Consider the following 13,852-nt stretch of genomic DNA (forward strand, 5'->3'; position numbering starts at 1 on the left):
CTGTCTCTCTCCCACTTTGTCTTTTCCTCTCTATCGCAGTCTTTCTGACTCTCCTCACAAAGATCCAGGAAATGGACACTGGGAATTGTCCAGTCCTCACATCTCCTGTGGCCTCACTCTGTCCAAGGATCCTTGCATTTGACACAATGCCTTATTGTCCCCAAAGTACAGTGTTGTACAGTGACTATGAGTGTTAAACTGCAAAGAGGGGCCTAGTTTAGAGACTATATATGATAGACTGCCCAAAGGAGCCCAGTATCCTGTCTATACCTGCTATACTGCCCACAGGAGGCCAGTGTAGTGACTGTGTGTGTTAGACTGCCCAAAGGAGATCAATGTAGTATCTGTGTCTGTTACACCGCCAGAGGAGGCCAATAAAAAGACTGTGTTAAACTGGCCACAGGAAATCAATGTAGTGACTGTTTGCGACATACTGCCCACAACAAGATATTGCCCACAGAAGGTTAGTGCAGTGACTGTGGGTTTTGTACTGCCCAAGGGAGATTAGTCGAGAGACTGTGCATGTGTTGCACTGCCCATTGGAGGCTACTGTATTGATTGTGTGTGCCATAGTGCCCACAGGAGGCTATTGCTGTAGATGTGTGTTAAGCTTCCCCATTCTCATGCCCTCACCGCAAGTCCTCTCCTGGAGCTCGACATCTAACCCTCCAACTCTATTGCCTTGTGTGAAATGCAAGTTGTTGCTGTTGAAAAATAGAAAGGTTGGCCACTGCTTCACTGTGATTGGCAAACTCTAAGCTGATCATCATTGTAAACAGGAGAATATATTATGTGCAATAAATTGCTTCATCCTGTCACTGTTTTCACTTTATTGTATTCTGTTCGCTATCATTTCAACAACTTGAGATCAAACGGGACCAACTCCTACATATTCAAGTCACCTCATTGGCTTCAACAAGACAGTAACAACGGAATTCACTTGAGTCGCAGGAACAATGTTTTGTCATAGAATAATAGTATCATACAGCACAGAAAGATGCCATTCGTCCCACAATGTCTGCGCCGGCTCCGAAAAGAGCAATTCAACTGAATCCCGCTTCCCACTTTCTCTCCATAGCCCTGCAGTCTGTCCTCCCTAAATAACCATCTACTTCTCTCTGAAAAGTTACTGTTGAATCGGCTTTCACGAGCCTTTCAGGTAATACATTGCAGAACCGAATAACTCGTTGGGTGATAATTTCCATACAATAGTTGGCACACCCTCTCTCTCTAACCTTTCATCACTTGTGTACAGGGTGGAATTAAAGTACATGCTTCCATGTGAATCCTCGTTAGTATAGTGGTTAGTATCCCCGCCTGTCACGCGGGAGACCGGGGTTCAATTCCCCGACGGGGAGATCATTTTAGTGTTTGTTACCAAATTAATCCACGTTGTTATTCTTTTGTGTCAATCAGAAAATATTGGGGGTAGAAGGTTCTTTTGAACCAAGTGTCTTTTCTCCCAGAAACTACACAATCCATACCCTTTGCACTATATTCAGCGAAGCGTTTTTAGAAGTCTCGAAGTTGCGATAAGACACTGTATCAAATGAAACAATTGTTAATATTCAAACTCACAATAGACTCTTTGAATAATATCCTATGCCAAATGCAGTGATGATTACAAGTGATGTTATGGAAGCTGGAGGTTAGCAGAGACACACACTCTCGATTAAATTTGATGTCCATTCATTGTCACAAACACAGTCCTAGGGATATAGGATTCAGGGATACAGGCATTCCGTAAATAGGGTGACCAAAAAGTCGTGATAAATATTCTATTATCTAGAATAAAAAAGTTCATTTTTTCTTTAATACTTATTATACATGGTAATGGGTTAGCCACACCAAAAACGCAGTCACTTTTTATATCTGAATCTGTATTGCTTTGTCTAACACTGTATCTATTAGTTTCCAAAAAACAGCCACTTTTTGCAGTTGGTTGATATCACCGTTTATGTAGTCAAGTCGCATTGAATACTTGTATTAATACTACCCGTTGCACCGATGATAACAGCAACATTTGTTTTACATTGCCACCTACGACTGCATTGAACGAGTAGATCGATATATTTCCAGATTTTTTCCAGCTCCTCATTTTTTATATGGTAATTATTTGGCATATTTACAGCAAATCACACTGCATGTCAATTCTAATTACTTATTCATGTTGATATCTGGTCTGTTACAGCTGATTGATCTGTCTGCATGTAATCTCATGTATTTGTATCAAATGTAACGATTATTATATTATTATAAATCTAAACCACATATTATTATAACGTTGTTTAATTTTATGACATTCGCTGACTGATGTTGATACGAGTTGAACTTTACATCAATGTCAAATTGTTTACGAATTGTCAGTTAATATGCTTAGCTATATTGTTAAGTTTGATCAGATAGTCTGTTGTTTATTATTATTGTTACGGTAACAATGATCATGGTGGCGAAAATAATAACATATCCATGTACGAATGAACACAAGCAATAAAAGCAGCAACTTTGAGAAGGAAGATTAGTGTCAGTGATAGAAGGTTAGTAAATAAGAACACGGTTCGTAGTCGATGGACGAATCGCTTTTCTGGAATCCCTTTTCTGTAATCCCTTCAATAATATAAATAATGAAAGCAATGGTAGTAATAAATTTGTCACGTTGATCCACAAATGTTTGTGGGCTGTTACTAGTACTACCTGCTGCTTTTCGGCCACAAAACAGCCAGTAAATTCACTTTACTCTATATTGTGGAGTCCTGTAGCTCAGTGGTTAGAGTACTCGCTTTGCAAGCGAGAGACCTGAGTTCAATCCCAGGCAGGTCAGGGGCAAACCTTGGGCAAGTTTCCTTACTCCACACTCCTAATAATAGTGGTTTAATCTCCCGGACACACACTTGCTCAGGAGAAATTTTATACTGAGCAGTTCAGTTGAAGTGCGGTAACAAATCAAATTTTAACTAAATTAATTTGCTCTGAAACCAATACCGGATATTATATGTGCGTATTGCCGTGATTTGTGTCTTTAATAAAGGAAACGATTATCGGCTGTTTTGATTTGAAGAAAACAGATCATTTGCCCAAAAAATATATAGTCAACTTACTTTAGACTATATGGTGTGAAGAGTTTTTGGACGTCTCGAAGTCGCTATATGGGGCTATATCAAATGCAAGTATTATTATTATTGGTGCTGTGAAGCGCAGCTACGATTGCAGACCATATCTGCTTGTTTTTATACACAGGCAAATGTCGGTACCAATCGAAAAAACAAAATGAAATGCTTCCCTGACCGGGAATCGAACCCGGGCCGCGGCGGTGAGAGCGCCAAATCCTAACCACTAGACCATCAGGGAACATACTGGAAAACAATAATCCTCGCACATAAAAAAGAGAGATCCAAAAGAAATTTGAGCCGTCGTTGAAACGGACGCAAATAATCCAGGGACTGAGCAACTTTCATTGCTTCTCATCATCAACAAAAGAAAAACAACAGCAAATTATATTTATAGAGCGCCTTTCACGTCTGGAGGATATCTCAAAGATCATTTTCTCATGAGAAAAAGGGGAATATTGAAACGCGTTTTTTAAAATAATTCAAAGGGACGAGAAGAAAATATATATGAAACTACTAAGAGTAGGAAATGTAGCTCTTGGTAGAGAAATATTGATAAACAATAGCACATTAGGCATCCAACGTAACTCAGGGTTCATCTTCCAGTTGTTCAACCTTTAATTCATAGGGGTGACTTGTTGACGAGAGGGATTCAGGAATATGGGGAAAGGGCGGGTAATTTGAATTAGATTAGGGAATCAGCCTAATAAATGGCGGTGCAGCTAAGGGGCCGAAGGTCTAGTACTGCTCCTTCATCTTAAAAGAAGATAAACCGAGGATCTGCGCCTGTTCAAGTCGACGGGAAAGATCTCATGGCACCGTTTGAAAAGAAGAAAGTGGTTTCTCCTTGTTACCTGGCAAAGATCCTCCAAACAAAATTATTCAATCACTTCATATATTTTGGGGCCAATTGATAGCCTCGTTTTCTTAAGAAATACTTCCTCAGAACACTTGGCAATGACGATATGAATCATATTTGCATTTGATATAGCCTCTCATAACGTTTCCGAGACGTCTGACAGAATACAACGTATTGTTCCTCACCATTATTTAGTTCAAATTTGAAGTAAAGTGAAAGGCCTTTTACATGTTATGTGCAAAATACGGAAGCCAATTGCGCACAACTGTATACTAAAGTCACTGATTATTACTTTTATTTGGAAGAAATTGTTACCCCTGGAAAAGTGATCCACCAATGACCAAACAAACAACCAGGTTCCTACTTAAGTAAACAGGTGTGTCGAGAAGGAAACTTGCTAAAGTCCCGTCCTGCTGGGAATCCAATCCACTTCATTCACTGGAGTGCTCCAAGTGACAGAGCTCCACGGTAATAACTACAATAACATTAGTACAGCGTCTTCCGCGTCAGGAGGACAGTCAGGGATCAGTAGCTGGTAGTTGGGTTTACAGTAAATCACTTGAAGGACTTTGCAAAGCACACATGGCGGGTGGGGGGTGGGGGGTTGGGGGGCGGGTAGGGTGTGCGGGGATTTGAGGGTTGATGGGGGTTGCGGTGTGCGGTGAGAGAGAGGGAGAGAGCGAAAAGAACAACACACTGTGTATTCGGTGCTTTGCAGCTGCAATAATTATACACGGACATGTGGTCACGATGTGCGAGACAAATATACTTACTCACATCCATCTCCTTATAGGTAAATTTTCTTCCCGAAGGAACACAAAAAAAGAAAATACTTTCCTCGTCAGGGCCCCGCGAGCACTGAGCAGGTTATTGGCTGTTGGTTTGAACAATTCTCCTTCCATCGCGCTCTGTGTCGGACAAAACCCTTCGAGCGCTGAGCCACATGACTGAGAGGCTGAGAGAACAAAATGTCAACGCACATTACAGCAATGTCGTGAATATCTGGACTGGTTATTTTTATTGTTGTGATGTTAGACTCCATTTTACTATAATAATAAATATTGTTGTTAATCCTCGCGTCTGTTACGGCGCCCTACCACATGATCAACGTACCTTTAAAGCGTTTTATCAAGATTTTACTGTCAAATACGTCTTCCGAAAGTAGCTGTACAAATGTAATATTGTTGTTGTTCTAAGCGAAGCAAAGTTTATGAAAAAACTTTTCATAACAGGAGTGACACATAGTGACCCCCGGCTCCTGTCATATAGAGACCCCCGGCTCCTATTACACAGTGACCCCCGGCTCCTGTCACATAGTGACCCCAGGCTCCTGTCACATAGTGACTGCGGCTCCTTCACATGTTGACCCCCGGCTCCTCTCATATAGCAACACCCGACTCCTGCCACATATTAACCCCCGGCTCGTGCCACATAGTGACCCCCGGCTCCTGCTACATAAGACCCCCGGCTCCTGCCACATAGTGACCCCCGGCTCCTGTCACATAGTGACCCCCGGCTACGGCCACATAGTGACCTCCGGCTCCTGTCATTGCATGCAGTGACCTGCGACTGGTGGACTGAAAGAGGCGAGAGAGCCATTGACAGAGGGAATGAGCGAGAGAGAGAGAGAGAGAGAGAGAGAGAGAGAGCGTACATAGGAGAGTGTAAGTGGTGTGAGAGAGAGAGACAGATTAATTTCACAGCAAGAGGGGAGAGAGAATAATATGACTTTCAGAGGAGAAGGAGAGACAGTGATTTTGAGAGAGTGTGTGTGTTTGTGAGAACGAGAGAGAAAGGCAAAGTGTGAGAGAGAGGCAATGGGATGTCAGCGAGGATCAGGTCTGCATCCAAAACTCACAGCCGTGATGAGGAATGGGGGAATCGGAGGATGAGGGGCGAGTCGTCAACTCCTTCTTATTGAGGTGACGGCAGAAGTCAAACTGCTGGACAGAGATGACAGTCATCTGGATGTTGAATGAGATGAACCGACGTGGCAGCGCCGCCGTGGCTTAAGGGCTAAAGCGCCTATCTGGTAAAGAGGAGATCCCGGGTACAAATCCCAGCGGTGTCGCCCTGAATTCCCGAACATCACACATGTTGGTTATTGCTGCCATGACTGTCACAGCGCGATGTACATTGCGGTTTATAAATTGCAAATTTATACTGATATCGGAGATACGACAATTGTCATTAGTGTCCTTTCGTTGAATCTATCATTCGCTGTATTAAAGTTGACCGGTTGTTAGTTTAATTACCATTTGTTATTCAGACTCCGATTTGGATTATTGTGGGTTTTAGAGCCTATTTAGCTCTGTGAACCGGTTTGACGCATTCAGGTGAGTTATATCAATGTAAAAATGTTGCTGTTATCTCCTTTAAGCGGAAGTTTTCCATTGCTTTATGCACAAGGGCATTTGGCTGTTTTATGTCTAAGACGCAACCGACCAGCAGTGATCTTCTGGTGAATAAAGAATTGGACCAATCTGTGAGGGGATGTCATCTGGTGAAGGAAGAAAATGGTCAAGAGGATTTAAATTGTGTGTGACATTTATTGACAGAAATGTTATGCTCCTACAATATTACCACTGAGCAGTGTTCAGGTGGTGGAGGGAATGCAGCTATTCGCAGATGCTTTAAATGCTCAACAAGAGGTGTCTGGTACAAATCCAACGAATCCCATTCAGTTGGGAGCGACAATTTTGCAAATAAACCTTTTCGTGACTGTGGTTATATTTTCACTGGACAACCATGTGACTCGAGAATAACTTTTCCTCCAATATTGCAAAAGAGAAAAAAAAAACTCAATTTAATAAACGAAATTTGTGGGCATAATGGGCAGCTAAACAAGGAAATGGCGTTATTAGCCACACAGAACAGCAACACGGCTGTTGTAGCTGATTGTACGGGCAGCAACACATATGTCAAAGAGAACACGAATTACTACTTTACAATACACAACCACCATAAGATAACCGTCCCTCGGGATTTGTGCCAAAACACCACGGCAAGACGCGAACCTGCGATCTTCTGATTGCCCACAAGTTCACCGAAGTCAGACGGTTATCCATTAGGCCTTGTGTCTGCATTATGCACAGAAATGTTAGTAATAACTGAAGTACTACTTCCAGTCATTGTGTTTAACTTTATTTGATCATTTCCTTTTCTGCTACGGTCAAGAAAAACAGAAATCTACAAGGAAACTAAAGTGTTTTTAATTTGCAATTGCAACATCTTCGCACCTTTTTCTATAACACATACAACAATTGGCAATTATATCCCTCCAGCCACTTAGATTTCTGCCAAATTAAGGAAGTGTAAAAATCTTTATTCAGAGAAATTGGTGGTTTGAGAGAGTTATGATATTTTCCTCCAATGTCTCTCAGTGTTTAAGCAGTGATGCTCGCAATATAAATGCAAGTGGGTGTAAGCGGCAAATGTGAGGACAGGCACTGCATCTCCAATGTTAACATTTAATTTTATCAATTGGAAGATTCCCCTTTATTTTTTAACCACTCACGTATTGTGTTTATATTTTCTGCTTTACAACCCAGTGTGTTGTGTGAAATAATCTGGCGAACTCGTGGCGTAACTGTAGCGCGTCCGACTGCAGATCAGAGGCTGGTGTTCAAAATCAAGTCGAAGTCAATGTCTTAATTCACGTTAATACGGAAACAATGGAGTGGATTGTCTCATCCACTCAATTCAAGGTTTTAACAAAGAAAAGCAACGTCATACGGCAGTTGTGTTTCTCATTGTAAAACAAAATAGGTGAAAATATTTTGAAAACATTTACACTTTTATATTTCTTTCATGTTTTGAATAGTAAATAGAGTTTATCTCTACTCAACCTCAGCGTTACCTTCCAGAATCGTGTCCTAGTTATATTTTAAGATAAACAATAAAAATGATTCAGAGCACGAATTGTTAATAATTTGTGAAGAAGATTTCCCCTCAACGTGTCCCATCTGATGTACTGATCTAAAATCACTTTTACTTATAATTACGTGAAGGAAAACTTTCAGTGAGGTCAACATTGCATTGGGCGAGTCTCCACCTCGCCTCTTCCACAGGTTATCACAATTCACAGTTATTATAAATGTGGAAACATTCCTACAAACAGTGGCACAACTATAATAACAGGGAGCAATATGCGTAGTCGGCAGGTATCCAACCTGCGCGGGAAGTTTCCCAATGGATTTCTAGTGCATCGCCTTCACCACTCGGCCACGACGGCTGAATAATTAGCCAGGAACTGATTTGGAGAAAACCTTGCCTGCACCGCATTCCTTTGTTGTTATTCCCCTGATTATAATTGTCATTTAATTTGATTTCTTGCATTTCATATAGTGGGACAGTATGTTATCGCATTGTCGAGACAACTCCAAGAACTTCAAAATATTTTTATATGAACTGACAGGTGACAAAAATACAGTGTGTTTCTGCGGAATTTCTGCACTAATTTGCCCATAACAAATAGCCGTGCCTTGAATGTCTAATTTTCTCCAATGAATTTTTGGCAACAACATAAAAATTAGCCTTGATTCACTTAACCGCCCACTATATGGTATGTTCATTTGTCGGGGTTGTGATGTTAGCTGGTTATCATCCAGCAGTTCCGTCGTCACACTCTGCAGTCCTCAATCAGTTTCTTCCAGCCAAACCTGTCCAAACAGTCCCTGGAATTAAATAAACAGGCTCTGTTCCTTGGTAAACCATTCCAAACACAGGAATTGCCATGTGAAGTACAATGATTGGAAGGCTCCAACTTGCTATCAGAGTGATGATGGGTTTCTGACTCCAGACTTATTTCATTGTAGGTCATCTGTTACAATATTTTTCTTTCAAAATTTTGATCCATGCATTCTAATGTGGATGAAGGAGGGTGAGTGAAGAAATATGATTGGCGAATTGCTGAAATGTTGAACTGTCACCTCAATTGTTTTATCAGCGCAGAAGAACTTAGTAGAAGTAATCTAGTTTTTCTTTAGAGAAAATGTATACATTCCATTCACGTTTCAGTATATTCTGTAAAGCGCTTGGAGACGTCTAGAAGACACGATAAGGCGTTTTATCAAAGCATTATTATTATTATTATTATTATTGATTAAATGCAAAGAGAGACAATTTCGAATACAGATGCATTGTGCACTCAGATAACGTTAAAACATTTTAAAAAATTGTCAAAAGGAAAATCGATGGGGATTGCGGTGACTCGGATTCGGACCGAGGTTACTGCGGCCATAACACAGAGTACTGACCACTATAGGATCACAGCTGAACACCTGCCTCCACATACAGTGCAGTTGCGCACATGTATAAGAAACGATGTGCAATGATGTTTATATAATTAACATGTTATTCGCTGCTGCTCTGGATGTGTATTCTCTTATTCCTGTACAACAGAACGTTTAATATAAATTAACGAGGTGAATAATTGAGACAATCTGAAATTTATTGTAGAAAATATTGTTCCAACATTTAAAATCAATTATCATCTCTTAGATAGTAAGAACAGCAAAAGCTGTGCAGACAATAATTGTACATAATTTATCAATGAGAGAGCAGTGGGTTTGTGATTTTTGGCCTGAATCGATTCTTACCTGAATTTCTAACCTAACCAGTTGGTGATCTCCGACCTCTCAGCGCCTCGATGGCTGAGGTTGTGGATTGTTTGAGTAGAGTAGGTCCCGAGCGTAACTGATGTTGTCACTGAAGCAAAACAAAACTACAAACGATTACGAAGTTGTTCATGATATTATTTAAATTGCGAAGAAGAATATGTTCCTTCCAGAAGAGGACCGACCCGGGGTGGGTTTGAACTACCAATCGTTCGGTTAACAGCCGATTGCGCTAACCCATTGCGCCACAGCTACTTCTGTGCACATTTTTGCAAGAAAAGTAGAGCTTTTTATTCCACAGTTGCTGTCACAGCCAAACTCTGCGCCGACAAGAATTGACAACACGTGTAAATTAGTTATTCAAAGGTTAAATCTGAATGAAAATAGATGGAAACACTGACCACTGTGTGATGAGGGATGGTTTGCCATCAGCTCCTTGTTCTGCCGCAAAACACATTTAAATGATGTGCACATGTCTTGAAAACTTGATTTAGATCAAATCAGCACCTCAGTTCGGTCCAATATTTTTTGGAGAATAGTTTCAAATTCAGTTAGAAATATGAGTTACGTGATGGGAGGTAACCATCCGTTATTTTATTCACGTGAGCTGCAACGCTTTACAAGGAAATATTGTAAAATTGAATTTGTTGATCGGTTGTGGGGTGTTTTTTCTCAAAATATTCCAAAATACTCCTCATTTCGTTCACTGCTGAAGGGGACCGCTTTTTACTTTTTCTTGTAATTGAACGATTCTACCCCCTTGCATATGCGTGAATTGGGAATTTAGGGACAAATTACTTGTCAGAAGATATTTACCTCTTGTCAAGGAAAGGGATTGCTGGAGCTGAAGGAGTGAAGCTAATTTATGATGGAATAAAAGTAATCGAACGGCCATTATTACTACCACAGTCTCAGGGTATTGCCTCGTGGCCAGAAATCGCCGTCTGCTGGTTAATCATTGGAAGATGGAGTCATCGCGGTACCTTCTACACACAGCTCTTTCTGCTCAGAAAACACATCTGACGCGGTCGATGTAAAAGACGGACACGATCGTGAGCCTTTGATAGCGGAGGGATTGGAATCCACGTCCCCAAAGAGACTGTAACTTAAATCCAGCGCCTGAGAGCGCTCGGCCGCGCTATCCCGGGTTGGCCCTTGTCTGCAAAACTCACCAACTAATGTCGAGCGCACTACTTATGTTAATAGTTTGTTTACTGCTATGATGGAGAAGTGGGCTCAATCTGTTGAACTTTGTGGAGTAAAACAGCATAATCTTTATAAGCCAATCAGTAATTTCAAGTCTCGCTGAACTGATATTCAATCAAAGCTCTTTGGGTATTTCATGGACTGTTTGACCTATTGCAACGCCTTTCAAACAACTTTTCAGAAATTAAACTTGTTTGTTGGATCAGGTGCAATTGATTTGAAAACTTTCAACACGCAGTCACTTGCATCACGGCTGCAAGAACTTGAGCTCTTCTCACCTCATGTTTCCGAGTTTATAAACCAATTTTCCAAAGCGCATTCGGAAGATCCAATTTTATTTCAGCTGTTGCATCACATCCCCGAATTGCAGGAGTTTTGTGAATGATTCGAGAGTTCCGTGGAAATGTATCTGAGTTTTATTCATGTCTCAACAGTAAGGAATTCACGGAAGTTTCCGTAGTGTAGCGGTTATCACGTTCGCCTCACACGCGAAAGGTCCCAGGTTCGAAACCTGGCGGGAACATTTATTTATATTTTATTATAAAATATCACTCTTTAGTATTGATGAACACGCAATCATTCAATTGAATTCTTTTGAGCCGCATAATATACAGACACTATGAAAATAATTACCATTTTGTAAAGCTGGAAAAAGATAAAGATTTCAGGCAACAAAACAAATAAAACGTTATTTCAACGGATGAATTGAATGAACTCCGTTGTAGATGTAACAGAAACATGTGAAGATTTCGTTCCCGTTGACCTCCACTTCTCGAATCATTGCCGAATCGAATCCATTAAAATGAAGGAAATAAACTGACAAAGCTACCAATTGGGCTCAATATATTCACCTGTTAGCATAAAATATCACTTCAGAGTTTGGCAATCACAGTCAGGTGTGGACAATTTTTTTTATATGAATCAAAAACAACTTGCATTTCACACAAGACAGTACAGAGTGAAAGGGTTAACCTGCAACTCCCAAGAAAGTAGGAGATGAGGCTGGGAAAGGAGGGCGATTTGGTATCACAGTGGAGATAGGAGACATGTGGAGATTGATTGAGGTACAGTAACCGAGGCAGCTTTCCAGAAACTGGTGCCTTGTGATCGAATGTCAACACCGTTAGTGACAATGAAAGGGCGCGTTTCGCACCGAAGGTCAGTGTGAGCTCAGAGCAGGAGGTGGGCAGATACACACAGGGAAGGTCAGTGTTAGCTCAGTGCAGGAGGTGGGCAGATACACAGAGGGAAGGTCAGTGTTAGCTCAGTGCAGGAGGGGGGCTGAGACACACAAGGAAGGTCAGTGTTAGCTCAGTGCAGGAGGCGGGCAGAGACACACATAGAAGGTCAGTGTTAGCTCAGTGCAGGAAGGGGGCAGAGACATACACGGAAGGTCAGTATTATCTCTGTGCAGGACGGGGGCAGAGACACACAGGGAAGGTCAGTCTCAGCTCAGTGCAGCAGGTGGGCAGATACACAGAGGGAAGGTCAGTGTTAGCTCAGTGCAGGAGGGGGGCAGAGGCACATAGGGAAGGTCAGTGTTAGCTCAGTGCAGGAGGGGGGCAGAGACACATAGGGAAGGTCAGTGTTAGCTCAGTGCAGGAGGTGGACAGAGACACAGAGGGAAGGTCAGTGTTAGCTCAGTGCAGGAGGGGGGCTGAGACACACAAGGAAGGTCAGTGTTGGCTCAGTGCAGGAGGTGGGCAGAGACACACTGGGAAGGTCAGTGTTAGCTCAGTGCAAGAGGGGGCAGACACACACAGGGAAGGTCAGTGTTAGCTCAGTGCAGGAGTGGGGCAGAGACACACAGGGAAGGTCAGTGTTAGCTCAGTGCAGGAGGAGGGCAGAGACACACATAGAAGGTCAGTGTTAGCTCAGTGCAGGAGGGGGGCGGAGACATACAAGGAAGGTCAGTATTATCTCTGTGCAGGACGGGGGCAGAGACACACAGGGAAGGTCAGTGTCAGCTCAGTGCAGGAGGTGGGCAGATACACAGAGGGAAGGTCAGTGTTAGCTCAGTGCAGGAGGGGGGCAGAGACACATAGGGAAGGTCAGTGTTAGCTCAGTGCAGGAGGTGGACAGAGACACAAAGTGAAGGTCAGTGTTAGCTCAGTGCAAGAGGGGTGCAGAGACACACAGCGAAGCTCAGTGTTAGCTCAGTGCAGGAGGGGGGCAGAGAAATACAAGGAAGGTCATTATTAGCTCAGTGCAGGAGGTGGGCAGATACACAGAGGGAAGGTCAGTGTTAGCTCAGTGCAGGAGGGGGGCCCGAGACACACATGGAAGGTCAGTGTTAGCTCAGTGCAGGAGGTGGGCAGAGACCCACGGGGAAGGTCAGTGTTAGCTCAGTGCACAAGGATCTCCTGTTTACTAGACAGGTGCTTTACCATCTAAGCCACGGCGCCATAGCTTCATTTCCAATTATTTTATTTAAATCCAGTTGAATGTTCAATATTTTTATTTGTCAGTGATGCACATCCTCACCTTCTGTCTTCAAAGACAAAGTTGGGGCAGTTTATTGGCTGCTCGTTTGCGACTGGGAGTCGGGGTCAGCTTGGATTTGTTGATTAATCTTTCCAAGGTCGCTATTAGAAGAAAAGGTTCTTCACTCAGTTTGATTCACTGACAAAAAAGGAAAGTAACCACGTGTTTGTTGTTTTACGATTGCCTCACATTTTGTTGCGTGATAATAAAATTATATCAGAGTTCCTCACCACAGGTCTGAGCCATTTCAAGTGAAGTTCGATTCACAAACGAACCGGAGTTCATTATTCTACTAAAACAAACCTTGTGACCAGTACGGGCATCGAACCCACGACCTTAGCGTTATTACCACCGCACTCTAACCAACTGAGTTAACCGGCCTCAGTTACCAATCACATGATTTTTATTGATAAAACTGTGCAACAGCAGCTTACGGTGATATAGCGCCGCTAAACCGGAGCAGTACTTTAGAGCGCTTGTCAGTTTGACAGCGGCACCGAGGTGCGGGAAAGGGGACTGAGGCCATCTGTCCGGCTGCTCACTGTCCCGCAGTTATTCGGCACAAGTCTCAGTTCTGT

General features: G+C 42.4%; 3 non-coding genes across 3 annotated transcripts; 2 read left to right on the top strand and 1 right to left on the bottom strand.

Moving 5' to 3' along the window:
- The first annotated feature begins 1,286 nt into the window (after nt 1-1,286).
- Nucleotides 1,287-1,358, top strand: trnad-guc. Its single transcript has one exon. It is a non-coding gene; the product is annotated as a tRNA-Asp (tRNA).
- A 1,918-nt stretch (nt 1,359-3,276) lies between these two features.
- trnae-cuc lies at nt 3,277-3,348 on the bottom strand. The gene has a single exon. It is a non-coding gene; the product is annotated as a tRNA-Glu (tRNA).
- A 7,892-nt stretch (nt 3,349-11,240) lies between these two features.
- trnav-cac lies at nt 11,241-11,313 on the top strand. Its single transcript has one exon. It is a non-coding gene; the product is annotated as a tRNA-Val (tRNA).
- Nucleotides 11,314-13,852: the final 2,539 nt, after the last annotated feature.

Source organism: Callorhinchus milii, unplaced genomic scaffold, assembly GCF_018977255.1.
Source record: "Callorhinchus milii isolate IMCB2004 unplaced genomic scaffold, IMCB_Cmil_1.0 Scaffold94, whole genome shotgun sequence".
NCBI lineage: Eukaryota > Metazoa > Chordata > Chondrichthyes > Chimaeriformes > Callorhinchidae > Callorhinchus > Callorhinchus milii.